Source organism: Panthera uncia (genome assembly GCF_023721935.1).
Source record: "Panthera uncia isolate 11264 chromosome B2 unlocalized genomic scaffold, Puncia_PCG_1.0 HiC_scaffold_24, whole genome shotgun sequence".
NCBI classification, from domain to species: domain Eukaryota; kingdom Metazoa; phylum Chordata; class Mammalia; order Carnivora; family Felidae; genus Panthera; species Panthera uncia.
Window position 1 is genome coordinate 110722344 of NW_026057580.1, and position 26430 is coordinate 110748773.

General features: G+C 47.2%; 1 protein-coding gene and 1 long non-coding RNA gene across 5 annotated transcripts in view; both read right to left on the reverse strand.

The window, feature by feature from the left end:
* EZR (ezrin) overlaps positions 1–752 on the reverse strand; it is a 49959-nt gene extending 49207 nt beyond the window's left edge. The window contains exon 1 of the mRNA XM_049654523.1: positions 606–752. The gene's annotated coding sequence lies outside the window, so the exon portion shown is untranslated. The remainder of the gene's footprint in view (positions 1–605) is intronic.
* Positions 753–15719: 14967 nt separating this feature from the next.
* LOC125939013 (uncharacterized) lies at positions 15720–24431 on the reverse strand. Of its 4 annotated transcripts, none has more exons than XR_007462897.1 (3): positions 24041–24431; positions 18592–18913; positions 15720–16609 (listed from the first exon to the last, which is right to left on the reverse strand). It is a non-coding gene; the product is annotated as an uncharacterized LOC125939013 (long non-coding RNA). The 4 variants fall into 4 exon arrangements; XR_007462893.1 differs by having other exon boundaries at positions 15720–16606; positions 24041–24430; XR_007462895.1 differs by having other exon boundaries at positions 18651–18913; positions 24041–24417.
* Positions 24432–26430: the final 1999 nt, after the last annotated feature.

Sequence of the window (26430 nt, forward strand, 5' to 3'; positions counted from 1 at the left end):
CTCGGGGACGCGGAAGCGGGGTGGGGGTGGGGGGTACACCGGGGTAGTTCTCGGACTTCCAGGAAGCCAGGCGGGAACGCAGCCGACAGCAAGTTTCACTTTGTGAAGCAACCGTTTGCCCCAGGGCTGAAACCGCAACCGTCAAGCCTTTGAGAAACACTTTTTTAAAAATGGTCCCCGCCCCGGAGCGGCCAGAGGGCCACGGGCCGAGCGAGGCGGGAGGGGCGCGGACAGGACGCGCGCCCGCGCAGCCCGGGCTCCGCGGGCACTTTGGGTGGGGCACCCCCGGGGACAGAGTCGAAAGAGGAAGGTCTGGAGCACCAGGGGCGGCCACGCCGGAAGGTTCGGCTTCACCTGCCTCTTACTTGGGCCGAAAGAGAGAACCGTGCGCCAAGGGCCGGACGAGGGACCCCACCGGCCCGGGGACCACGCCGGCTCTTCCCGGGCACCACCGGCTCCGGGCTCCCGCGCAAGCCCCCCGCCCCCTCCGCCGGGCGGGCCCCGCCACACCTGCCGGCGAGTCCGGGCCACGATCCCCTCCGTGGGGCGCGGACCCCCCGGCCCCGGCCCTCCGCCCCCCGGCCTCGGCTGCGCTCCCGGCTCACCCGCGGCGCCTGCAGGAGACCGCTGCGCTCCCGGCTGTCGGTGTGTCGGCGAAGTGAGCCCGCGGCCCGCGCTCCCGAGAGTCCTCGGCGGGGCGGGGTCCCGGGGCCGCGCCCCTAACTGCCCCGCCCGCCGGACCTGCGAGGCGCACCCGGCGCGCAAGATGGCTGCGGCCGCTGCCCGCGCCCCGGGGCGCCTCCCGCCCACGCCGCCCGGAGCCCCCCAACCACGCCACGCCCACCCCGCCGGGCGCCTCCCGAGGGGCGCGGGGACCCGGTGGGCGCGTCCCCCGCCGCCTGTGTCGTAAAGACCCTTCCCTTCTCGCTGCCTGTCCCCTTGCCTTGCGGAGGACTTTGCCGGATTTAGGGTTCGAGTCCTAATGGCAGATGTAGGGGTGTGAGATCGTTCGCTCCACAGCGGACGGGGGGGGAAACGTAAATAAACCCAAAGGAGCCGGAGGCCCCAGGGGAGCCTGGGCCGTTTTAGAGTGGGGCAGCCCCTGTGGTCAGGTCATTTTGTAGTTCTTGCACCAGGACGAGGCCGGGTTCAGAGACCCGCGGGCCGCCGTTCTCGTGCACGTGGTCGGAGCTCCTGCCTTCGGATTCGGCTGAGGACACAAGCATAGAAGACGCTCCACGGCTGAACGCTCCGGTTAAAGGGCAGGCACATTGTGGTCTAATTTGACTTAACTAACTCAGAGCTACGGTAAAATCTCCATAGGCAGGAATTCTAGGAATTGTTTTAAATATTTTTTTTTTTGCAGATGGTTCTCCAGAGGACATTTTAAAAACACACACACATGGACTTTGGTGGCCAGTAGGATTTGTCACTCAGTGATCAAGACAGCTAACTCTAAGGCAGTGGTTCTCTAAGCGTGCTTCCCAGGCCAGCAGCGTCGACCTCACCTCTGAACTTGCAGAAATGGAAAGTCACAGGTACCGCCCCCGGAAGCACAAACTAGGGCTGGGGCCCAGCAATCTGTGTCTCCAGGCCCTCCAGGTGATTGTGATGCTGGCTCAATGCTTGAGAGCAGAGCCTCTCCTGAATTCCTTTGCTGGGCTCACCACTAACTCCCTACGTGAGTTGAGCGAGTTATTGAGCTAGTTTGTGCTTTCACATCTGTAAAATGGCACAGTTATGGCACCTATTTCATGGGGTCGTTATGAGGATTAGAGGTGATATGTGGAGGATGCCTAAAACAGTGCTCAAATCTATCCTGGCACAGACAGTAACCGGTGACTTTGGGCAAAGCACCATACTCTAAGGCCCAGTTTCCCCGTCTGTCGACCGGGGATGCGACTAGCACCTCCTGCAAGGACAGGTAGGGGTTAAATGAGATAATGCATGCAAAGTGCCTCGCACAGTGCCAACCTCCCCGTAAGGCCTAACCTGTCACAGGGACAGATGGCTCACGGGGTAACCCCCCCAAAGCTGCAGGCCCACAGCGTTGCAGGGGCACAGGTGTGGCCAGAGGCCTTTTCTGAGATTTTGTCCTGTATTCTGACAAGTGTGTTCCTGAAGAGAGACTTTCTTTTATATGAAAATGAGATGTAACGGTGGTAGGAACTATGAAAAGAGATTTAAATACCCTCCAGTGATAATAGTTTGGATGGAACTGGTCACTCCTAGCACGCTATCTCTAGCTCATTATCACCGTCTGGAGTCTCATTAGCCATGTTTGGTCCCCAACTCTTCTCATAGGATAGGCCTCTAATCTTTTTTTTTTTTTTTTTAATCTTACCCAGTTTATCGTCTTTTAAATTGGATGTTTGAAATAGCAGTGGCCCTAAGACCTTCTGGAGCATTTCCGAACTTTGCCCTTCAGGGAAATGCTTAAAAATGAACTGGCCTGTGGCAACGTGGTCCAAATGAAAAGATCACATTCTTACATCATGTGAATCTACAGATAATCTCAAAAAGTTTAATGAAAAGAAAAGATCAGAAGCAAATAGAGCTAAGTCTGAATTCTGGTCCCGGTCATTTGGGGCGAGTCTCTTAAAGTGACGAGCTCCCAGCTCTTCATGTGCAGAATGGAGATAATAATACATATTCCATGGTGTTCTTGGGTCACTGAGTCATAGAGTGGAGCATTTAGTTTTGACTTGTAGGCATAATTTCCCGTGTGAGTTAAAATAGCATAGAGGCATGGTTTGCATACGTATTCACATCTTAACTGTAAGCATTATACTAACATGTACAGGGTTTTCCGCCCCCACAAAAAACATTTGTGCTGTATCTTATGAGTGCTTTCAGAGGATTTACCAGGAGAAATTTATTTTCATCTGACATTCGGACCTAAACCCCTTCCCACTCTCCCTCCTGTGGCCCCAGGACACACAGAAGACTGAATTCCAAGGCATCTATGAGAATTGCTTAGGACGGTGGTACTAAAACTTCAGTGTGCATTATTAGAATCATCCAAAGAGCCCCTCTAGGAATGACAGGTCAGTAAGCCTCAGGTGAACCCTGGGATCTATGGCTTTAACAAGCTCACAGGTGAGTCTGATGTATACCAGAATTTGAGAACAGCTGACTTAGGATGTGTTAGGATCCTGACAAATACTACTTACCCCTCCCTTCATGCTTCTTTTGTAAAGTTATCCCCCTGTATTTGTAAATCATGATTTTGTTCACATTTGGTACCCCATGTCACGGAAAGAAGTGAGGAGACTGGGAGCTGAGAGTCTTGGATTCCATTCCTTGCTCTCGTTGAACCTGCCCATCACCTTGAACGGCTGACTCTCTTCTCATTTCAGGGCTTCCGTTTTTTAGCTAGATGAGGGAAATCCTATGTCTCCCCCTGAACCTGGTGAAAGGCCGTTGGTAAATCGCTTGGAGTTCTTCAGGCAAGTTTATACTAAAGTCAGGGCAGCTCAAGGTGGCTTTAGACACAACAGCAAGGACAAGAGCAGGCACATCTCTCGAGGGCAGGTTTCCTCCGAGATCACCTCCGAGCCTGTCTCCGCACTGGTGCTGAATTATCTCGACCAAAGTTCATAACAGTCTCTAGTCTCTCTCACTTCAAAAGAATAGGCAACAGGCAATAGGGAAGACTGTAGGGTGCCCTTGGCCAAACAAGAATTGGGGTTATTTCTCAGGACTCAATAACCTTGTGTGAAAATTCAGGACGGTGGGTGAAAGAACAAAGGAGGGGTAAGAACTCAGGCAGCCCGACAGGTGGCCACTGCCTTGTGTCTAGAGATCATGTTTAAGGGACTTCTCAGCCAATAAGCTAGAAGGAGTCTCTTGGTAGTTTTGATCGAACAGCTTCTATACTTCGGGTCTGCTAAGAATTCTGGCCACTCCGTGTTCTATTTTAAAGTTTCCTTAGCTTATTTAAAACTTTGCATAAATAGCCTTACTGGGTTTTATGTAGAAGCGTATTAATGACCACACAACTTTTTAACTAATAAATGCCCTAAAATTTTAGTATAGCATCTTTTCTCATTTTTCTTATCTCTGATCATTTTAGGAGTTTGTTTTTTTTTTTTTATAATCCAGCTTACAAATTGTACAATGAGGTAGTGGACAGGACCTCAGATGTCATTTATTCCATTACCCACACTTCAAAGAGGAAATAGCCCCACAGAAATTAAGTTAATTGCCCGAACTTCTGCACCCAAACTTCTCTTGTCAAGATAGCCAGTGACTTTCGTCTTGCTAAATCCAGGGGCCAAACTTCTCTGCCTCATCTTACCCTTCTCCTGAGCAGCCTTCCCCACACATAACAGTCCCCGGGAGCATTCTGTTCTTAGGGTTTGTTTTTTCCGCTCTCCCGTCTCCAGGGCCCTCTCCCCAACCTCCTACCGCAGGCTTAGCCCAGAGCTCATTTCTGGGCCCTTACCTGTGTGCAGCTACTTCCTAGGCCATGTTATCCAGTCCCAAGGCTAACATAGCATTCCCAGCCCCGACCTCCCCCACCAGGAACAACTCTCTACTCGGTGTCTCCCGTCTCCCAACCTTCCCCTTCTTGGCAAACAGCAGGCGCACCCAAGCCCTGTTGCTTGGTCCCAAACCTAGAAGCCAGCCTGAGTTCCTCTCTATCCCCTGACCCCACTTCATCCTTCATCTGTCTTGCCTCCGATCCAGCAGACCTAGCAGCGGCTGCGCAGAATGTGCCCCGTTGGTATCTCCCCAGCCAGTGGGTTTTAGCATGACATTCACACCCCTTCCTCGGCCCCTCAGGATCCCCGCCTGCCTGCTTCTCCACCTGCACCTGCTGTTGGTCTCCTTGGTGCTGTGCTAACTGTGCCCAGCTGTCCAGAGTTTCTGTCCCGTGAATGTAGCAAACCTATTCCTGCCTCAGGGACCTCACATGTGACACTCCCTCTGCCTAGAATGCCCTTCCCCCATCTCTGCCAACTTGGCCTTTATCCGAATACTGCCTTCTGCGAGAGCACTTCCCAACCTTTCCACAAGAAGTGCCACCTCCCAGGTCGCTCCCTGCTCCTTCACCTCATTTGCTGTGTTCAGAGCACCTCACGCTCTCTGCTGTGTCTTGCTTGTTTGCGGCTGTTTTCTGCCTCCCCTACAAGAATTGAAGCTCCTCCTGTCTGTCTGTTCGCTGCTCTGCCCTCAGCAGCTAGAACAGTGCCTGGCGCCTAGTTGGCGTTCAGTGTGTATTTGTTGAATAAACAAATGAATGAACACTGCTAGTTAGTATCGAAGTCACAGGAGTCAGGTTAGTTTTCTCTCCAACACGCCTTACTGCTGTGCCCTGGAAAACGCTTGACTTCCTTAGATCCCCACACACCCTTGAAAAGCAGATGATGGTGGGGGAAAACTGTTTAAACAATTCATCTATTAAGACTCTTTCTGTGTTTCCCTTCATTCCAGTTTTAGTTGGGGTTCTAACAAGTTTGATGAGCTCTTTTCCCAGGACACAGCAGATTAGAAAGGAGGCGGCAAGGTATGAGCAGACACCCTGACAGCAGTAAGACGCAACGCCTGACGGCAAAGAGGCAGAAATATTACAAAGAACAGACAATAACCCAAATATAGCCGACTAGGGTCACATAGGCCAGAGACAGACAGGGCCACATCCCTCAGGGGCCCCAAGGGCACAAAGTGGAACCCATGCTGTTCCTAACAATAGTTTTCCCTGGAAACGGATTTATGTCTCTGTATTATCAGGAAGCATGTTGTTTTATAATTTGTAAAAATTATAAAATGTTTTCTTTTTTTAATTTTTTTTAATGTTTATTTATTTTTGCCAGAGAGAGAGAGAGAGAGAGAGAGAGAGCGAGCATGAGCGGGGGAGGGGCAGAGAGAGAGGGAGACACAGAATACGAAGCAGGCTCCAGGCTCTGAGCTGTCAGCACAGAGCCCTATGCAGGGCTCGAACTCACAGACCACGAGATCATGACCTGAGCCAAAGTCGGACGCTCAACCAACGGAGCCACCCAGGCGCCCCAAAATGTTTTCATCTTCAAAAAATAATTCAATATACAACTATGTACCCACTATCCAGATTTAACAAATGGTAATATTTTATCACATTATCTTCACATTCATGAAAAAAAGAAAACACTGAAGCCCACCTAGCCCTCCCCTGGAGAAGCCCCTGTTCTAAAGTTGATGTGTCTCTTCCATGCCTGGTTTAATGCTTTACATGGAAAAAAAAATACACTTAACGTGAAGGCTGACTAGGTCCCGAATAAATTACTTATTATTAATCAGGTGCTTGGTTGCAGAATATAATCAACCATAAACTTTTTATCATGACTCTTTCTTTCTTTTTCTTTCTTTTCTTTTCTTTTCTTTTTTTTTTTTTTTTTTTTTGGGTTTCACAAAAGCTAAGTTAATAAAGTGGTTAATGAGCTGGAAATGTCCGGCATGACAGAGGTAGCTTTAGCATTTGTTTGGATTGCTGTCTACTCAGACCGTGAGCTCCTTGAAGGGAAAGCCAGAGTCTGCTCTTAGTAGCTCATGTACCTAGAACAGAACCCTGCAGATAAAGGGAGCTCAGTTAATATTTATTGGGCTGAATCAAACACAGAGCCCTGCGCATTTGTAGTGACTATATTATCTCACTAAGCATTGAAATGTGTGGATCCTAGAGATTTGAACGTACACTGAAGATTTGGCACTTAAACAACAACAACAAACAAACAACAACAACAGCAAAACCTGGTTGGTAACAGGGCAGACAAATTTCTGTAGCAGGTGATGAAGGTTACCTGACCTGGCTGGATCTTACTGAATATCTACGGAATGAACTCATCTTTATAACATCTTGAGCAATGCTTTTAGGATGAAACATGGACCATGTACGTCATTCAGCAAATGTTTATTGAGTTCCTGCTTCTCGTCATGCAGTGGGTTACAGGGGGGAGCAAGACAGATGAAACCCCTAAAGATCACACTTAATAAAACTTGGCCTTTGGCTGTTGGGGGTTTAGCAGACTTCCTGTGAATTCCCATGAAATTGGCATTGTCACTTGGCCAGTCTGCAATTCCAAGCCACCTCCTGGGACTTGGTCCTCAACGGACCCCTCCCCACACACACCAATTGGATTCAGGAATGCGTGGATGGCTGGACATCCAAAGACAACTGTAAGATCTGGAGCGGGTGCCAACCCACCGTTATCTGGGATTGTTGGCACACCACCGCAGACCCCACTATAGACGAGAATGCTACAGGGGGGAAGCAGCCAGACTGAAGGAATGGTGGTCACTGGAGAAGCAGGACCGTCTAGAGGACCAGCCACCCCTCGGTTTCTGCTGATGGCTATTGCCAGGCTAGAATGTGAGCCTATCCTGCCACATGTCTACCCTTTCAAGAAAAGCTTGAAATCCTGATTTTGACACGAAATTTCCCAATTCTTACATTTGGCAGTGAGTTAAATTTTTTTTTTTTCCAAAACACGCTGCAAGCCAAACAAAATATGTCTGTAGACTGGGTGTGTACATCCACTGCCTTGTGCTCTACAGACCGGCTTGATTATCTGTGGTGCACATGGGTTCAATGCCGTGCATGTAGTATTCCCCCCCCCCATGCCCCCCGGCTCCAGAGTGCTGTCATTGCAGACATGCTCTTGCCCTGTGGGCAGCAGCCGGGAGAGGCTGTTCTCCACACGTCGGGATGTGGTAGAAAACAGGTGGTCCCCAGGCCTTGCTATCCAGTCTTTCCGTTCTGCACATACTTCTTCTGGTCATACTTTCTGTTTTGGGGATTGTCTGGCACGGCTGATAACTCAAGGGCTTAGACTTAAGGGATGTTCAGGGAAGGGATCTCCTCATTTGTGTGCCGGTCCTCCCTGGCAGGTCCTCCCCGCGATGGCTGCTATGGTGCCGTCCGAGCTGTCTGCCCGGCCCCTTGCCCTGCATATGCACCCACCAAGCTAGAGGAGCTTCTGGGTTTCTGCACATCTCCTTGCCAGAACAGCCCATTTTGCACCTAGACTAGCAATGGCTCACAACCTTGTCATTGGCCAGCTCCTCCGCTGGTTGATCTCTGTCACCACAAAACCTCCCCCGGGGAGGCCACAGAGACGACCTAGCACGCCATGTGGGTACTTGGTGCAGAGCTGCTGTTCCAGGCAGCCCTCTTCTTCTCAAGATGTCCAGCCCTCCTAGAACGTGCTTCTCCTCCTGGACCCACCTACCACACACCTGGGATGTTAGGCATGCGTCTCCCGAGACTTGCCTTTATTTTGAAATTGTTTACGAAAGAAAGCAAAGCAGCCTACCCTGGATCCCAAAGCTATGTTAAGTCTTAGAGCCGAGTTTGCTGGGGTTTCCGTCCCGGGTTTCATGACTTTGGGGCGGGTGCTAGCCAGCCGGTAGTGATCAAATGGGTAGAGACGCTGACAAACTGAGTTTTATGACTCTCCCAAAGTTCAGAATTCTGGTGTTATCCGTCCTCTTTCCTTTATCCCAAAGCCTGGCCGTGCCTTCTGGAACTTGCAACTGAGAAGATCCCATAACTAAGGAACACCTACCTCACTTCCGTGTGGAAGACAGACTCTTTCCTTCCCTCTGAGGGAGCTCCACGAGGGTAATGCGTCTGGCCTCCCCTGTCCCCTCGATGGAGAAGGCCTTCATTTGGAAGGAGAACCTGGTCATGTGAAGCCTGTCTCTGTCTCTCTTGGGGCCAGCTCACCGGCCAAGAGGGGGGCTCTGCCCCTTCGGGCCCCAGCTGGGAGGCCCATGTGGTGCAGGGCCACCTCTGGGAGGGCGGCATACCCCTCTAATTCTGTGGTTCTAGGATGTCCACCTGCCCGCAGATGTAGGCCACATTCCCATCAGCTGCTTTAGCACAAGAAAGCTTTCCGGTGTTTCTCCACTGTTTTGAAACCAGGGTGGGAAAGAGGAGCGTTCTGTATTAGGTGGCTTCACACTATAAAGGCACCCCTAGTCTCTCCCCCAGGCTGCTCCACACAAGCGGAAAGCAATGGCCGTCCCTCCAGTGCCATCAGACTGCCAGAAACTTCCTGCTTGGACTCTCCCAATGCCTCCTGAGACAACGAAACCTTTCCTCATTAAAGACTTCAATGGGGCACCTGGGTGGCTCAGTCAGCTGAGCGTCCGACTTAGGCTCAGCTCGGGATCTTGCAGGTCATGAGTTCGAGGCCCGCGTCGGGCTCTGTACTGACAGCTCAGAGCCCAGAGCCTGCTTCAGATTCTGTGTCTCCCTCTCTCTCTGCCCCTCCCCTACTTGCTTGCTCTCTCTCTCTCTCTCTCTCTGTTTACAAATTTAAAATTTTGGTTGTAGAACTCAGAGTGGTATTTCATTTCTACTCAATTATAATTGTTACGAAGCTTTGGAGCACAAACCTCTGAAAAAGTGAATGCAGCACACTGTGTCGGGGCCCCTTTGCTGAGAAGGGACCTGGGCATGTGGCCAGGACTGTGCCCGGCTTGCCAGTTGAGAGGATAACTGGCAGAGCAGCCTGGCCCTGTCCACAGCCAGGTGCTCTGGGAGTCCACGGCTCCACTCCACGGCTGTGCCAGGCAGGCTGCGGGCCACATCGCCCCTGGAGGGGCTCAGTGCCCGCTTGGCAGTCAGACTGGGTGTAAATATCTGTCTCATTCTCAGCTCCTTATCTTCTGCCCATCCACACCCTCTGGACGGATCTGGACAATTCCACTCATATCCACCTCTTCTTTTCTGGCCTGACTCCCGCATCTATTTTCTCAGCCTGGCATCCAGCCCTTCTCTCCCCCAGCTAGAGCCACTCGGTCCACACCAGCCGTCTGCCAGCCCCAAGGGTCTGTGTGGACCGAACACTCTGGGACTTGGCACCACGATGTGCGTCAGGGCAGTCTGGCTGGCTTTGGGCTTCTACTTTTTTTTTTTTTTTTTTTTTAATGCTTATTTAACTTTGAGACACAGAGAGAGAGAGAGAAACAGAGCATGAGCAGGGGAGGGGCAGAGAGAGAGAGGGAGACACAGAATCCAAAGCAGGCTCCAGGCTCTGAGCTGTCAGCACAGAGCCCGACGCGGGGCTCAAACCCACAAACCGCTAGATCATGACCTGAGCCAAAGTCAGATGCCTAACCGACTGAGCCACCCAGGCACCCCTGGGCTTCTACTTCTTATTCTCTTGTTGCACCCAGATCCAGTCATGTGTGTAATTGGTCTATGTTTTCTCAACCGCCTTAGTTTTATTTTCTGAGTCTGCGTGCCTGCCAGGTAACCCCCTTCTCCAGGTGCCCCAGACCCTTAAGAACCTCGGTGATGCCTTATTCTGTGGATTCTTCTTCCAAGCAATTAGAGGTTGGGGTGAGGGTCTACCACCCCTTGACCCGTTTCCCACGGCAGAGACCACCACATACGTCAACAGTCACAAGCTCCACACTCACTCTTCCAGTCCTTCTGACAGGTGGGTGTTCACATGACATGTGCCATGAGAGGAAACTGAGGCCCAGGGGCGAAGTCACTTCCCCACGGCAGCAGAGCCAGGACTGGAGCCAGACGATTGAACAGCAAAGCCCTCACTCTCCCCTCTACATCATAGAGCCCAAGGCCCCTAGTCCCTTGTCCTGCTGTCATCTGTCTCTAAAATGGGACAAAGCCAGGGTGCCTGAGGGACTCAGTCGGTTAAGCATCTCTTGATTTCAGCTCAGGTCACAATCTCACAGTTCGTGGGTTTGAGCCCCGAGTCAGGCTCTGTACTGGCAGCATGGAGCCTGCTTGGGATTCTCTCTCTCTTTCTCTCTCTCTCTCTACCCCTACCCCACTCTCTCCCTCCCTCTCTTTCTCTCTCTTTCAAAAGTAAATAAATAAACTTTTACAAAAATAAAATAAAATGAAATGAAACAAGGCCACGTTGAGGTGCTCAGTACCTCTGCCCTGGACAATCACAACAATCTTCATGTTGTTGCCTTTTAATCTGTTAGGTGAGCCAACAAATACTCATTAAGCACCCTGTTCCTGCCAGATACGGCTTCCACATGATCCATTTTTCAGCGCAACATTGACACGGCAGCTGGAGCTATGGTTTGGATCATGTCACACTCCTGCTCGCAAACCTTCAGGGCTCTAGCTCAAGGCAGGGTCTGCTGGAGTGGCTGCGAGGAACTGGGACTTGGAACCAGGCCATCTGTGGGGCCAGACAGGCTGGCCCAGCTGGGCAGAGGGCACAACCAGGCAGCTCAGTGGGCGTGATCATGGGTAGAAGGTCCTGGAAGGAGTCACCAGGCTCCGGGAAGGTCCAGGGCCCAGGCAACAGAGGAAGGACTCGATTCCCAGGGAGGGGACCTGCAAATGAATGGAGTAACCTGGTTACTAGACTGAGCAGCACAAGGAGACTGGGGAACCTGAAGGTGTCATAAAAACAAGCAGGAAAGGGGGCAGACCTTGGCTAGCTTGGTGTTGTGTCCTGCAGAGTAAAGCTGCTTCAGGGCAAGATGGGTCCTGGGCCCAGAGGAGACAACTTGGACCCCTCATTGAGGAAGGGGTGCCAGACAAGGCTGGGGACAACAGCCTGACAACCACTCCCCACCCCCTTACTGCACTGACACAGGCCTTCTCCCCTTCCAGGCGGGTCAGAGGCCGCCTCCTCTGTGCCTGGGCTTGTGCCTTTCCGTGGCCTGGCTGTGGTGCTCAGCGCTCTGCCCCATCTATTCACTTCCTGAAGCCTACTTACCCTTCAGGAGCAAGTACGGGGTGCTGGGGTGGCTCAGTTGGTTAAGCAGCCAACTTCAGCTCAGGTCATGATCTCACAGTTTGTGAGCATGAGCCCCACATCAGGCTCTCTGCTGTCAGCACAGAGCCTGCTTTTCGATTCTATGTCTCCCTCTCTCTCTCTCTCTCTCTCTCTCTCTCTCTGTGCCTCCCCTGTGCTCACTCTCTCTCAAAAATAAATATTAGAAAAATATTTAAATCATTAAAAAAAAAAGACTAAGTGCAAACGAGCATGCTTTTTTTCTCTTTTCAGGCCTTCCCACTCTGTTTTCTTACATAACAGACTAAGTCTTTTTTTTTTTTTAATGTTTATTTATTTTGAGAGAGAGAGAGAGTGCACAAGCAGGGGAGGGGCAGAGAGAGAGGCAGAGAGAATCCCAAGCAGGCTCTGTGCTGTCAGCTCAGAGCCTGACGCTGGGCTCAATCCCATGAACCGTGAGATCGTGACCTGAGCCAAAATCAAGAGTCGGATGTTTAACCGACTGAGCCACCCAGGTGCCCCAACAGACTCAGTCTTATATTACTTGCTGCATACCCCTATTAAAACACTCTTCATTTAACATGGTTTATTAGCTTCCTGGGGCTGCCATAACAGAGCATCACATGCTTCGTGGCTTAAAACAACAGAAATTTATTGTCCCACGGTTCTGGAGGCCAGGAGGCTGAAATCATGATGTCAGCAGGGCCGTGCTCCCTCAGAAACCACCTCCCAGTGATTTCCCCATTCTTCTGGCTTTCAGTAGCCCTGGGCATTCCTTGGCTTGTGGCCACATTATCCAGTCTCTGCCTAGTCATCACATGGCCCCCTTCTTTCCGTGTCTCTTTTCTTCCTATAAGAACCCAGTCATATTGGATTAAGGGTTCACCCTGCTTCAATCTGACCTCATCTTACTGTAACTAATTAATCTGTAATTACCCCACTTCCAAATAAGCTCATATTCTGAGGTATGGGGGAGCAGGACTTCAACATGTCTTTTTGGAGGATGCAATTCAACCCATCACGCCTGGTATGACAATGGTATCTAGGCCGCCATCTTCTATATCCTCAGCTCCTTGCCTACAGCCGGGTAGTTGTGGAGAGAAACAGCCCTGGGTTTGTCACTCACCCTCTTGTAAAACCTGAGCAAGATCCTTAAGCCATTTGTCTTTTCTCATCTGTAAAATAACCACAACACCTAGAGCTATTGTGATATTAATGTCCGTTCATGTGCTCAGTGAGCGCCCGGCAAATTTTAATTAGTAGGTAGTACTGCTGTGTGTTGAACAGGGTAGAGACTCAATAAATAAATGTGAGTCACTGTCTCTAATAAATATTTACTAAATTGGCAGGCCTGCAGAATACCTGAACTGATGAGCTTCTCCAGAGGGAGGGAGAGGCAGTGGCCAGCAAGCCCTGGAGACTCTAGGCCGACCCCTGGCATCGTGGGAATTGCTGAGGTGACATGGTGGCCACTGCCTGTCCCTGCTTGGATGGCAGGAGATTCTGGCTCCCGTCCTCACAGCGGGGAATCCTGGCTGGCTCTGTGAGAATGTGAAGGTGGAGCAGGCAGGACCCTACACCCTGTTTTTTGTTCTCTAGCTGGTGTGCGTGTGTGTGCGTGTGTGTGTGTGTGTGCGCACGTGCGCACATGTTCTGGGGAATGGGGGCCTGGAAGACAGGGACCAGAGGGGCCCAGCATCGTCCTGAAAGAGACATTCAGGCTGGAATGAAAAGCAAGCAACCAGAGCTTGACCTCCTGCTCTGGGACCCTCCATGATTTCTGTGAAGAATCAGATTCTTCTACAGGATGAGGGTGGGTAGTGGGCATAGCACAGGAGATGGAATCAGAGACTTGGGGCTGAAAGAAAACTCTACATTGGAGTAGCTGGGGTGACCTCCATGGTTGCAGTCTTCTCTTGTATCAGGTGGGGCTGGTAAAATCTGCCCTATCAAATAAGAACATGATTCAAATGCCAGCTGTTTATGTCCTGAGGTTGCCAACCCTTGAAAGGACATTTCCAGAGCGTATCCAAATTTGCAGAGGACCATCACAGCTTTGCTTTGTTTTTATTTTCATTTTCACAACCAGAAGTGAAAAATCCATTAATTACTCTTAGAAAGAAGAAAATATGTCTGAGGCTCAACATCCATCTGCCATAGGATGAAACTTGGCATCCCTCATTCTTTCTCTATTTCATGAACACCCAAGATTGTATGCTTCTGTTTCAAGGGGGTTCCTTTTCCTCAGGAAAAATGCTGACCTGGCGTCTGGCCTCCCTAGACTCCATACTAGACAAATATTTCCACTGTAGACTAATCACCAACTCCTTGAAATTTCTTGAAAAATTGTTTCAAGGAGATGTACCAAAGTGGGAAGCACATTTTCAGGAAAAAAGATAATGATGGAGTTTCATCCAGGAACCACACATTTAAGAGTCAGACATCATTAGGGGTGCCTGGGTAGCTCAGTTGGTTGAGGGTCCGACTCTTGATTTCGGCTCAGGTCATGATCTCAGGGTTCATGACATCGAGCCCTGCGTTGGGCTCTGTGCTGACACTGCTGAGCCTGCTTGGGATTCTTTCTCTCCCTCTCTCTGCCCCTCCCCACCTCTCAAAAATAAATAAATAAACTTAAAAAAAAAAAAAAAAGGTGGTGCCTAGGTGGTTCAGTCGGTTAAGCATCCAACTTCCACTCAGGTCATGATCTCACGGTCCCTGAGCTCAAACCCCACATTGGGCTCACTGAGCTGTCAGCATGGAGCCTGCTTCTGATCTTCTGTCTCCCTCTCTCTCTGCCCCCCCCCCCCGCTTGTGCGAGCTCTCTCTCTCAGAAATAAGTAAAGTATTAAAAAATCAAAAAAAAAAAAAAAGAGTCGGACATCCTCGCACCAGACAACATATGCACTGCACAACACCGACACACGCTGCAAACGTGGGAAGTTTCATGATTAAATTTACATCCTTCAGTCTAGCCAGTGAGGGCAAGGATACGATGTGCATAGATAACTGGAACACTGCGCAGATCTAAGGAACTTCCATGAAAGTTACAACGTGTGGTGAGGTCAAAGAATAAAGAGCTCACATTCTTTGGGGCGATAAGAAGAATGCCTGGTGTCTTTTTTTTCTAATGCGAGAGAGATCAGGGTCAGATAAAGAGAAGGGAGAAAACTGTGGTAAGCAGGTGATCCACAGGTAGAAAAGCAAGCTCTAAAAAGTATGGCCTGGATCCCAGTTGGTATGTTGATTACCACATTCAGTTTCCATTCCGGTTCTGTATTTATTGATCACATTTGCATTTACCCAGGTAAGGAAACTCTGCAATACAGGGCATGCAATTGGCGTGTCTAGGGACCTATGCAGTCTCAGCAGAATGTTGTCAAAGTGGATTCTAAGTTCAGAAGCCTCATAATTATCAGCAAAAGCTGCCCAATAATTTCACCAACAAACCATATGAACAGACTTCAATGCAGAGACTATTGGAGAGCACTTAATTTGCTGTAAAAGGTACCTAAAACTTCAAGTGTAGCTTGTATGACATCCAGGAAACATACCACTGTTGGCAGGTTCCCATACCTCTAACCCCACAGTGGTAATGAACACGGCAACTTCTTTTAGAAAACCGTATTATATGCCCAGCATGAAGCCTTTACGTTTGTTATTTACAACTTTGTGGTCTGCACAAACTAAAAATAGCTCAAATTGTTTAAATCCCTAATTGTTTGAATAACACAACTGCTTTAGACTTTCAGAAAGTTGGATTTCGCACTTGAGTTCCACAAGGTGCGTTAAAAGATCCCAGCCAGGGATCTTTCCAGGAAGTGATGTTGTAGAGTTTCTCTGCAGAAAATCTCTAGGGTTCTGGGACCTCTGCTTTCCGCAACAGGACATGTCACTGCAGAGGACCACACTGGGCATGGTCCCGCTAAATGCTCACCATGCATGGATCTCAGACGATGTTACATTTTGGTGGGGTTCTGAGCTGTGCAATCAATGAGAGAAACACACTGAGGAGAAAACAATTTATTTGAGACTCTTTGCGGTTAAGTTTTTCTAAGGCAAGGAGATTATTTACCTCTGCTAAGTTCAGAGACTAGGTTTGGGTGACCTAAGGTTCTGGAAAAGCAACAAGAGACTGAAAGCACCTTGAAAATTATTCAAGCTTAAAGGAAAAGATCATAAATTATTTTTAAAAAATCCATAAGACAGAACAATAATAAACCCCGAGGTAACTGAAGGACAAGGACTTTGCCAAAATGAGAAATATATTTGTGTGTGTGTGTGTGTGTGTGTGTGTATGTGTATACACACTTTCCTCTTAAGAAAATGACTTGTATGGCAACACAAAGCACATGAAAATATAAAGTTCTCTGATAAAGGTAAATACATAGACAAATACATAATCCTGTAATATTGGAATGGAGGTGTATAAATCACTTTTAATTTTGGTGTAGGATTCAAAGGATAAAAGCCCAAGATACAAACTATACCCCCATGTTAATGGATACAAAATATAAAAAGATGTTATTTGTGGCATCAGTAACGAAATTGGTGTTGGAGAGGATGTAAAAGAGTAGAGTTCCTATATGCGATCATGGACATTTCTTGATTTCAGTTCCCCAGCATCCTTTTCCCGTTCTTCCAGTAACAGAACCAGCGCTTGCCTTGTTCCATCATTGGCCCATGTGGTTTGCTGAGCTGCCTTGAACCCTAGCTCTGAGTTTGGACACGTGTCTCAGAATGGCCAGTGAGGAGGTGGAATCCCCCTGTCCACAGTGACTGGTTTCAGCAGAGATCTTCAATTCTTTCAGTGGGACTCAATTCCATTTTTTGTTTGTCGATTTAACTCTTGGGAGACAGAGATGGACTTCAGCTATTCAGATATCTGCTCGACCCTGCTGAAAATGAAGTAAAAATGGAAGAAAGCATACCCAAGAGAAGAGAGGTTGGGGTCCAAATGACATTATTTGAACTCCTGGGTCCAGCTTGGCTAACCCCCCTGAAGTTTTCAGTTAAGCAAACTAAGAGATTCTCTTTTCTTTCCCACACCTGTTTGAGTTGGGTTTTCTGTCACTCACAAGCGACACTCAGAGTGGTGTACCTTTACAATTCAGCTAATTGTAGATCCTTGTGACTGACCGTAACCTGGATGTGAATTTGGAGTATCAAACAGGCCCTGAAACATCAAGACATACAGAGCATTTCTGCAGGCCTCTTTTTAATTCAAAACTGGGATATGTCAGTAATAGGTCCCTCATATCGCCTGTCATCAGCTCTGACCCCTTCATCTGCCTTAATTTCTTCGTCCCACTTAATGTTACTGGACATAAAAGTACATCATTACTTGTTTATATATTTATGGTCTGTTTCACTTGCTAGAATGTAAACTCCATAAAGGCAGGCACTTGGCCTGCGGTGTGCTCTGCTGTTTCCCCAAGGTCAAGGACAGTGCCTGGCACCAACTATAAATATCAGTTGAATGAACGAATGCATGAGTGAGTGACTTTGGCTTATCATATCATTCTCCCTATCTGATTAGCTCTGGAGTCAATTGCTGGGGTCCAAACAAACAGTGACCTAGAGAGCAAAAGAGACTACTGTCCACTAGCAGGCCACCTGCATAGCCACCTCTCCTCTCAGGAAGGGACATCTCTTGTTAGCTAATTACATAACAAGAAACTCTACTTTCTATAAATTCTGAATGCAGTGGGTGATTGAATGAGCCACCTGGGTGGCTTAGTTGGTTAAGCATCTGACTTTTGATCTCAGCTCAGGTCTTGAGCTCATGGTCATGAGCTCAAGCCCCAAGTTGGACTCCATGCTGGGTGTGAAGCCTACTAAAAAACAAAAATAAGAAGGAAGGAAGGAAGGAAGGAAGGAAGGAAGGAAGGAAGGAAGGGGTGCCTGGGTGGCGCAGTCGGTTGAACATCTGACTTTGGCTCAGGTCATGATCTCACAGTTCATGGGATTGAGCCCAGAGTCAGTCTCTGCACTGACAGCAAGGAGCTTGTTTAGGACTCTCTCTCCCCCTCTCTTTCTGCCCCTTCCTGCCACTCAAAAATAAATAAATAAACTTTAAAAAGAAAGAAAGAAAGCAGATACCATAAAATAGCTTTACTTGCTAATATACCGAGAACTTAATTGGACCTGACAGTTTAAAAATATATCAGAGGAAAACATTTTGACTAACCTGAGCCATTTTGTCCAATGGGGTCAGAAGAGAAGTAGGTAGTAATAAATTATGCTTATAGGGGCGCCTGGGTGGCTCAGCCGGTTAAGTGTCTGACTTCGGCTCAGGTCATGATCTCACAGTTAGAAAGTCTGCCTTGAACGGGCTAACAGTTTTGATTTCCATCCCAATTTCCATGTTGTTTAGAGAGCTGCATTATAAATACTCCAAAATAGCTGAAAGGTTGAACCTGTATTTTAGGATTCTGAATTCCCTGTCCACTCCAAGTTCTTAAGTATTTTAATAGGGAATTGGTTTATTTGTATTTTTAAGAAAGCCAGGAATCAAGGAGGATATACTGAAAAGTCAGGTGATTTAGGGAATATGAGTTCCTCTCCTGAGGGAACTCAGTGGCCAAAGACCAACTACAAAGTAAAAACATAATTACATCCCGGGAGAAAGGCCCTGGCCAAGGGAGGAAGGGAGGGAAATACAAAGAAATGACAAGAGTGGAAGGGGCATTCTCAGGCAAGCTGACAAAGGAAGCAGTTAGCTCACGTTTTCTAAAGGTGAGGAAAGACGAATGCCCAACTATTTGTTCTGCTGTTAGGTAAACTGTAATTCAATCTTGGTTTTTTTCAGGGTGTTTCCTTCTCCAATCGTGATTCTCATTAAAATGTAGAGGGTTGGGGTGATTGTGTTAAGTCTTACATTTTCCATTTGCTGTGAGAGGTTGATAGCATCTTGAACCCTCCTTGGGTAGCACTTACGTTGCTGCACGGTGACTCTCGTTTATACCCGTGTGCGCACAGTAGATCACCATGTCCTCCGGGGCTGGGCCGCCAGACGCAGAATGCTCTTCGCACCAGCACAACCCAATGAACATTTGGTAGATCAGTTCTGGAGCAGATGCACTTTTGCTTTACAGTCCTTCAAACTCATTCAGTATGCAATCAGTTTAAATTAAATTCAGAAGGCTTGGAGAATTCTCAGTCTGGCAATGAAATCGATTAACTTGGTGCCTGGTGTCTGACTGTTTAAAAATGAGGGGATTAGAATTACTTAAAATCTCTCTAAACATGTGTGAGAGATTTTTTTAGCGAATAGACAATTAAGTAAATATTCAGAAAATGTACTCAAAGCCATAGGAGGAAGCTGATTTCCAGAGATAAGGAGCTTTTTAATACTAACCAACTTTGCAAAAAGTTTGTTTCTACAATGATGCTCAAATCTGTACTGTGTTCATATTCACTAATACTTTACTATTTTTCAAATACGATAGCTTGCTTCCCAAATTGGAAATTCTAGGGGTCAGTACTGACCCACTCACTCACTTATTCATTGATTCATTCAGACAATATTTATTGAGCCCCAATCATGTACCCAAGCGCCGAAGATATTATAGTGAATGGATATAGACATGCTTTCATAGCGCTTAAAACTGCACCAATAAATTAAAAAATCTCAACTATGATAAGGAGGTAGATGTACCCGGTGCTGGAGAGGACCACGTGAGATTTGCCCTAAGTTGGGTATTCAAGGAAAGTTCTCTAGGAGCGATGATGGATGAATGAACAAGATCTGGAGGGAGGTAGATTGACCAGGTCAAGAGAGGAGGGAAGGGGGGTTCAGGCAGAAGGAGCAGCAAACCCAGGTTCTTGTGGGGGAGTAAGGTCAGCATAGCTGACCCAGGAGGCCATGCCAGCGTATACGCCATTTTAGGGGGGTATGCTCATGTTTGGAAAACGGGAAATCACTGAAATGCTTTAAGCCAGAGAGGAGTGAGATGGTTTGAGCTGTGGTAAGACCTGATTTGTCTTCCCAGAGACTCTGATCCTGTGTGCCGGAAGGATTGGAGGGTGGCTAGACTGGATGGGGAGTTAGGTGAGGAGGGCAGTTGGCAGGATGCTAAAGGAGGTCTAACGTTGCCCCTCACCCCACAGAGAACGACTCCTCCTTAGCCAGAGTCAGGGTTCTGACACCAAATTAAAATAAACCTGAAAACCTATTTCCTGACCAACAAGGAAATGGAACACCAGCCACACTGAACCTAGATGGTGTTTTTAAGTTTTTTTTTTTTTTAAAGTAAACTCTACCCCCAACATGGGGCTCATACTCATAATCCCTCACAATGCTGAGATCAAGAGTCAGTCACAGGCTCTACCAACTGAGCCAGTCAAGAACCCCTGATTGTCTGATTTTTAAAGTAGGCTCCACACCCAATGTGGAGCTTGAACTCATGACCCTGTGATCAAGAGTCACGTGCTCTATGGACTGAGCCAGCCAGGCACCCCAACCCAAATGATTTTTTAATGTAATTGTTACCCCTCCAAAGCCTTTGAGCTTCTTAAGGACAGGAAATGTAAATTATTCATCATTGTATCTTAAGGCCTAAATACCATCAACATATAGCTGTCAGGTACAGAAAGGAAGCATGCCACGATAGCTTGCTAGGGCTACTGTGACAAACTACCTGCTTAAGTGACAGACATTTACTTATTTATTTTTTAATGTTATTTGTTTTGAGAGAGAGCGGGAGTGGAGGAGGGCAGGGGGCGGGGAGGGGAGAGAGAAAGGGAGAGAGAGAATCTTAAGCAGGCTCCACACTCAGCACAGAGCCTGATGTGGGGCTTGATCCCACGACCCTGGGGGCTTGACCCGAACTGAAATCAAGAGTCCGACACTCAACCACGGAACCACCCAGGCGCCCCAACAGACATTTATTTTCCCACAATTCTGGAGGCTAGAAGTCTTAGCTTAAGGTGTCAGTGGAATTGGTTCCTTCTGAGGGCTGAAGGAAGGACCTATTCTAGGCCTCCCCCATGGCTTGTAAATGTGTCTTTACACCATCTTCCTTTGCGTGTGTCTCTGGGTCCAAATTTCCCCCTTTTACAATACAGTTATATTGGATTAGAAACCACCCTAAACACCTCATTTTAAACTTGGTTACCTTTATAAGGACCCTACCTCCAAATAAGGTCACATTTGGGGTAATGCAACTCAACTGATAACACATGGGGCTGTGGGATTTGGTAGCTGGCCTGTGTTCTAGAGGACTCCATTTATCAAGGCACCTTTTGCTTGTTCCATTTAATAGTGCTGACTCCTTCATGTGCCAGGCTCCAGAAAGCAGACTTCAGACTCGGTAGAGCAGAGCAGGGAGATTGCCTTTTCCTGGTCCCTTCAAAGCTTATGCCATTTTCTTGAAAAAGCCCGACCAAAGCAGATAGATTTTCCAAACCGTTATCTGTTGAATTGTGCCCCTCCACCTCAAATTCGTATACTAAAGTCCTAACCCTCAGGACATCTGAATGTGATTGTATTTGGAGATAGGGTCTTTAAAGAGGTAAATAAGTTAAAATGAAGTCATTAGTGTGGACCTAATCCAGTATGACCGGTGTCCTTACAAGAAGAGGAAATTTGGACACAGACACGCACGGAAGGAAGACCAAGGAAGACATGGGGAGAAGGAGGCCATCTGCCAGCCGACGAGAGAGGCCTCAGGAGAAGCCAGCACTGTTGACACTTTGATTTGGGGCTTCTATCCTCCAGGATGGTGAGAAAAGAAATTTCTGTTATGGAAGCCACCTCATCTGTGGATTTTGTTATGGTGTTTCTAGCAACCGACACACAAACCAAACCGGCCAACGGGGATTCTCAAGACCCAGTTTCACTTGATAACTCCTTCCCATGATTCACTTCTTATTAATAACAAGTAGTGTTTCCTGAGTGCTTACCTGGTGTGTCAGGCACTATGCTGGAGTGCTGTCAATGTTATCTTATTTAATCTGTACAAACCCCTAGACATGAGAACTATTATGATCTTAATTTGTATGCAGAAGGAACCTGAGCATAAAAGAGATCAAGTAACTTGCCTGAGGTTATCCAGTAGGAAGGGTACAGAGTCTGGGGTCTCCAAGACTGTGCCCTTAGCCTCTGAGCACTTTGTGCCAACCTGAGGACCATTCTGGAAGGAGGTAGAGCTTCACTGCACCATAGAGTTTACAGGCACAGCTGAGACATCTGGGTGTTTAGCTGATGAAGAGAGTGAATTACCCCTTACAACTACTTTCCCTCATTAATAAGAAAATAAACAACCTGATTGAAACATCGGCCAAAACCTTTACAGACATCTCACAAAGAAGATATAAATAAGCATGTGAAAAGATACTGCACATCCTCTGTCATCAGGAAAACGCAGCAGATTAAAATAAAAATGAGGACCACTACACTCCTGTTAGAATGGCCAAAATCCAAAACATTGACAACACCAAATGCTGGTGAGGCTATGGAGGGACAGGAACTCTCAGTCATTGCTGGTGGGTATGCAAAATGGTACAACTACTTTGGAAGACAGCTAGGCAGTTTCTTAGAAAACTAAACATACTTTTACCATATGGTTCAGCAATCATATTCCTTGATATTTACCCCAATGAGCTGTAAACTCGTGTCTACACAAAGCCCATTACATGAACATTTATAGCAGGTTTATTCAAAATTGGCACAATGTGGAAGCAACCGAGATGTCCTTCAGTAGGTGAATAAAGGTTAGTACCACGAGGCAATAGAATATTATACAGCACTAAAAATAAATTAGCCATCAAACCATGAAAGGATGTAGAGAAAATGTTAAAGCATATTACTAAGTGAAATAAGATAATCTGAAAAGGCTACATACTATATGATTCCAACTATATGACATTTTGGAAAAGGCAAAACTATAGAGGCAGTAAAAGGATTAGTGGTTGCCCGGGGTTGGAGGGAGGGAGGGATGAATAAGTAGAGCACAGAGGACTTTTAGAGCAGCGAGACTGCTCTGTATGCTACTATAATGGTGGATACATGTCATTATACATTTATCCGAACCCATAAAATGTACAACACCAAGAGTGAACCCTGATGTAAACTATGGACTTTGGATGATGACAGTGTGCCCATGTAGGTTCATCCGCTGCAACAAATGTCCCATTCTGGTGGGGGTTGCTGACAACGGGGGAGGCTGTGTGTATGTGTGGGCAAAGGGTATATAGGAATTCTCTGTGCATTCACCTCAATTTTTCTGTGAGCCTAAAACTGCTCTAAAAACTAACATCTTAAAAAAAGAGAAAAAAGTACTCCCCTAGCCTTTTGGGTCAGCTTGTGACTCTAGATCATTCTTAGTTCTTGCAGAAATCATCAGCCCTCCATGAACAGTCTTAAGACTATACCAACATTTCAGGGCTGGGATTAAATATTTTGCCTTTGCTATTATCACAAGTCATTAGACTCCTATTATTACTGATCTTAAGCAGAGGAAAGAAGATTGGAAGAAAATGACAAGTCATAAAATCACAAAGAAATTGGGGGAGTATGTCTTTCATGACTAAAGCTGCATGTATTCGTATTAATGCCACAGTGGTGTCCCTGGTTTTTTTTTTTACACAAGAGAACATTAACAAAAAGAAGGAGCATAACCTGAGTGAGATATACAGACCTCTCCCTCCTACTCAGGTCATCAGTTGGCATCAGATGTTGAAGACCTGGGGTGCCTGGGTGGCTCATTTAATAAATGTCTGTTGGGGTGCCTGGATGGTTCAGTGGTCTGAGTGTCAGACTCTTGGTTTTGGCTCAGGTCATCATCTCACGGTCCATGATCTCATGGTTTGTGGGTTCGAGCCCCGCATCAGGTGCTGTGCTGACAGCAAGGAGCCTACATGGGATTCTCTCTCTTGCTCCCTCTCGCTCTCTGCCCATCCCCCACTCACACCATGTCGGTCTCTCTCAAACAAATAGATAAACTTAAAAAAAAAAGTTGAAGACCTCGAAGACCTTGGATGCTGATGGGAAAAAGACATGTTAAATGTCTTTCAGAACAGATAACAAGTGGGATGGGGTAACATGTTGGAGAATATTGAGCTTTTCTTGAATGTAAAACCGCTTACATTGCTAGAGATGCTTTACTCCTGTTTTTTGCATCTAATTGCTGAACTGCTGGAATTTGCATTTTCCCACAATCAATGCCCCACTGATAGCTGAAACATGTATTGAGAAACAAGTAATCGTGCTCTGTGATGAGATAGCCCTTGTGAACAGCTATTGTTCCTACCCAGCAGTGTCTGCCACCACTCAGAGGCACTTGAGGTATCGTGGGGGAAAGAAGGCAAGTGGGATTTCTCCATACCTGGAAGGGTTAAGCGTTGAGTCAATCTACAGCAAATGGCACACCCAGTTTGAGGTCCGTGAGGGTGAAGTAATTTATCTGTGAGTCATCACTGAATACACTCTGTTCTATAGAATGTTGGTTAACAACTTGCTTCCAAACATTCTGTCCAATGGTTCTGTTATACACTATGTATGAAAGGAGGTAAGTTGCTCATTGTGACTTAGCATTTGGCAATGAAATAAAGCTGGCATTGATGGGCATGGGTTTTCACCAATGGATTTAAGGTCTGAAGAGAAGTGCTGGGTTGCAAGCCTCCATTTTCACTCTAAGCATGAAAGTCAGAGAAGGACTTTGGTGCCTGTGGCTACGGGGGAGAAGAGTGACTCTCCTGGGAAACTGTCAGTATGGAAAACAAAACAAAACAAAACAAAACAGAAAAGGAACTCAGCCCAATGGTCCTCTTGTTTTATTGTATTGTGGCTTTTTCAGAGGCTCTGACTGCATGATTAAATTCTTAGCTATTTTCAAAACTTCATACTGATTGGTGTTTTTAAGCCAGAACCTTAAAACTCAGTTCTCCCAACCCCAGATCCTATCAAAAGAGCCCTGTATTTGTCAGTCAGGAGGAATGAGCAGGCAAGAGGGCAAGGCTGTGTGTGTCCATGGCTGGAAGAAAGGTGTGCTGTTTTGTTGCTAGGCAATAGGCTTTATGTGACAACAATTCCTTTTCTCTGAACAACCGGGGTGCTCTTTTTGGTTTCATGAAAGCCGTGCATTTTCTTGGTACAAGAAGTACACGTGGCGGTGCCTGGGTGGCTCAGTTGGTTAAGCCTCCAACTTCGGCTCTGGTCATGATCTCACATCTCGTGGGTTCGAGCCCCACGTCAGGCTCTGTGCTGATAGCTCAGAGCCCAGAGCCTGCTTCGGATTCTGTGTGTGTGTCTCTCTCTCTGGCCCTCCCCTGCTCACACTCTGTCTCTGTCTCTCTCTCTCTCAAACACAAATAAACATTAAAAAAAAAGAAGTACATGTGGAGTTTACACTAATTTGTCATGATAGTGTTTACGAAAGGGAATGCGAATCTACTTTTGAATTCTTTGATTTGCTTCCCATTGCCACCTGAGAAATCACTTGCTTCAGGGAGACACAAGTCTTTCCTTTTCTCAGCTGAGGACCCTTGTCCGGTTTGTCTGGATGTGGTTTGTGTGATTGCCATTCTCTCCAAGCCTCTAAACTCCCCCAGGTGAATAGTGAATGGGCCTCTGAGCTTCTCAATCGAGAGAACATCTTCACATTTGGAAATGTTATTGGATTTGATGTTATAATTTCAAACTAGTTAGCTAATCCTGATGCGAACATGTTACGGTATCTTCTCTATTTCTTCTTCTTTTATTGATTCTGAATATAGCACGTGTAGGTTGTGTACTGGTTACAGTCTTCCCAAGATAGGGCCCTAGATCTCTTGCATCCTTACAGCCTTAAAGCATCTGACATAGAACTTGGCATGTAGTAGATGCTTAATAAATGCTCATTGAATGGAAGAATGGATGGAAGCACAAAGATTAATATAGCGTTGCATTTTCCTAATATATGGATTTCAAATAGATTCAAGGCAGGTTCTGCAAATGAAGTGGTGATTGGCCTTATAGGTATTATAAAAAGAGACAAAAATTTAGATGCCCTTAATTTAGAGACTTGTCCTTCCTCTGAATGTACAAGTCATGTGTTTAATATAGAAATAGCAACCAGACACGCTTGGGTATAGATTCAGAATGCTAGAATGCTGATACTCTTTTAATCTTAGGAGACCATCGAGATACTTTGAAAAATGGAAAGTACATAGACTTGAGAACCAGCTCACAGGTTCAATATCTTTTCCCAAGATATTGTATTCTCCTAGAGCAAAGTTAGGCCTTTGCTACCACACTACAACATACTCTGAAAATGTTTCCCCACTAATAGGAAGTGACGTGTCCCAGGCATTCTTTTCTTTTTGATCGTGGATGAGGGGCACCTGGGTAGCTCAGTGGGTTAAGTGTCAGACTTTTGGTTTCAGCTCAGATCGTGATCTCCTGGTTCATGAGATTAAGCCTCGCACTGGGCTCTGTGCTGACAGTGTGGAGCCTGCTTGGGATTCTCTCTGTCTCTCTCTCTCTCTCTCTCTGTCTCTCTCTCTCTCTGCCATCCTCACATACGTGCTCTCTCTCTCAAAATAAATAAATAAACTGGGGCACCTGGATGGCTCAGTCAGTTGGATGTCTGACTTTGGCTCAGGTAATGATCTCATGGTCTGTGGGTTTGAGCCCCATGTCAGGCTCTGTGCTGACAGCTCAGAGCTTGGAGCCTGCTTTGGATTCTTTGGATTCTGTGTTCTCCCTCTCTCTCTCTGACCCTCCCCCACTTGTGCT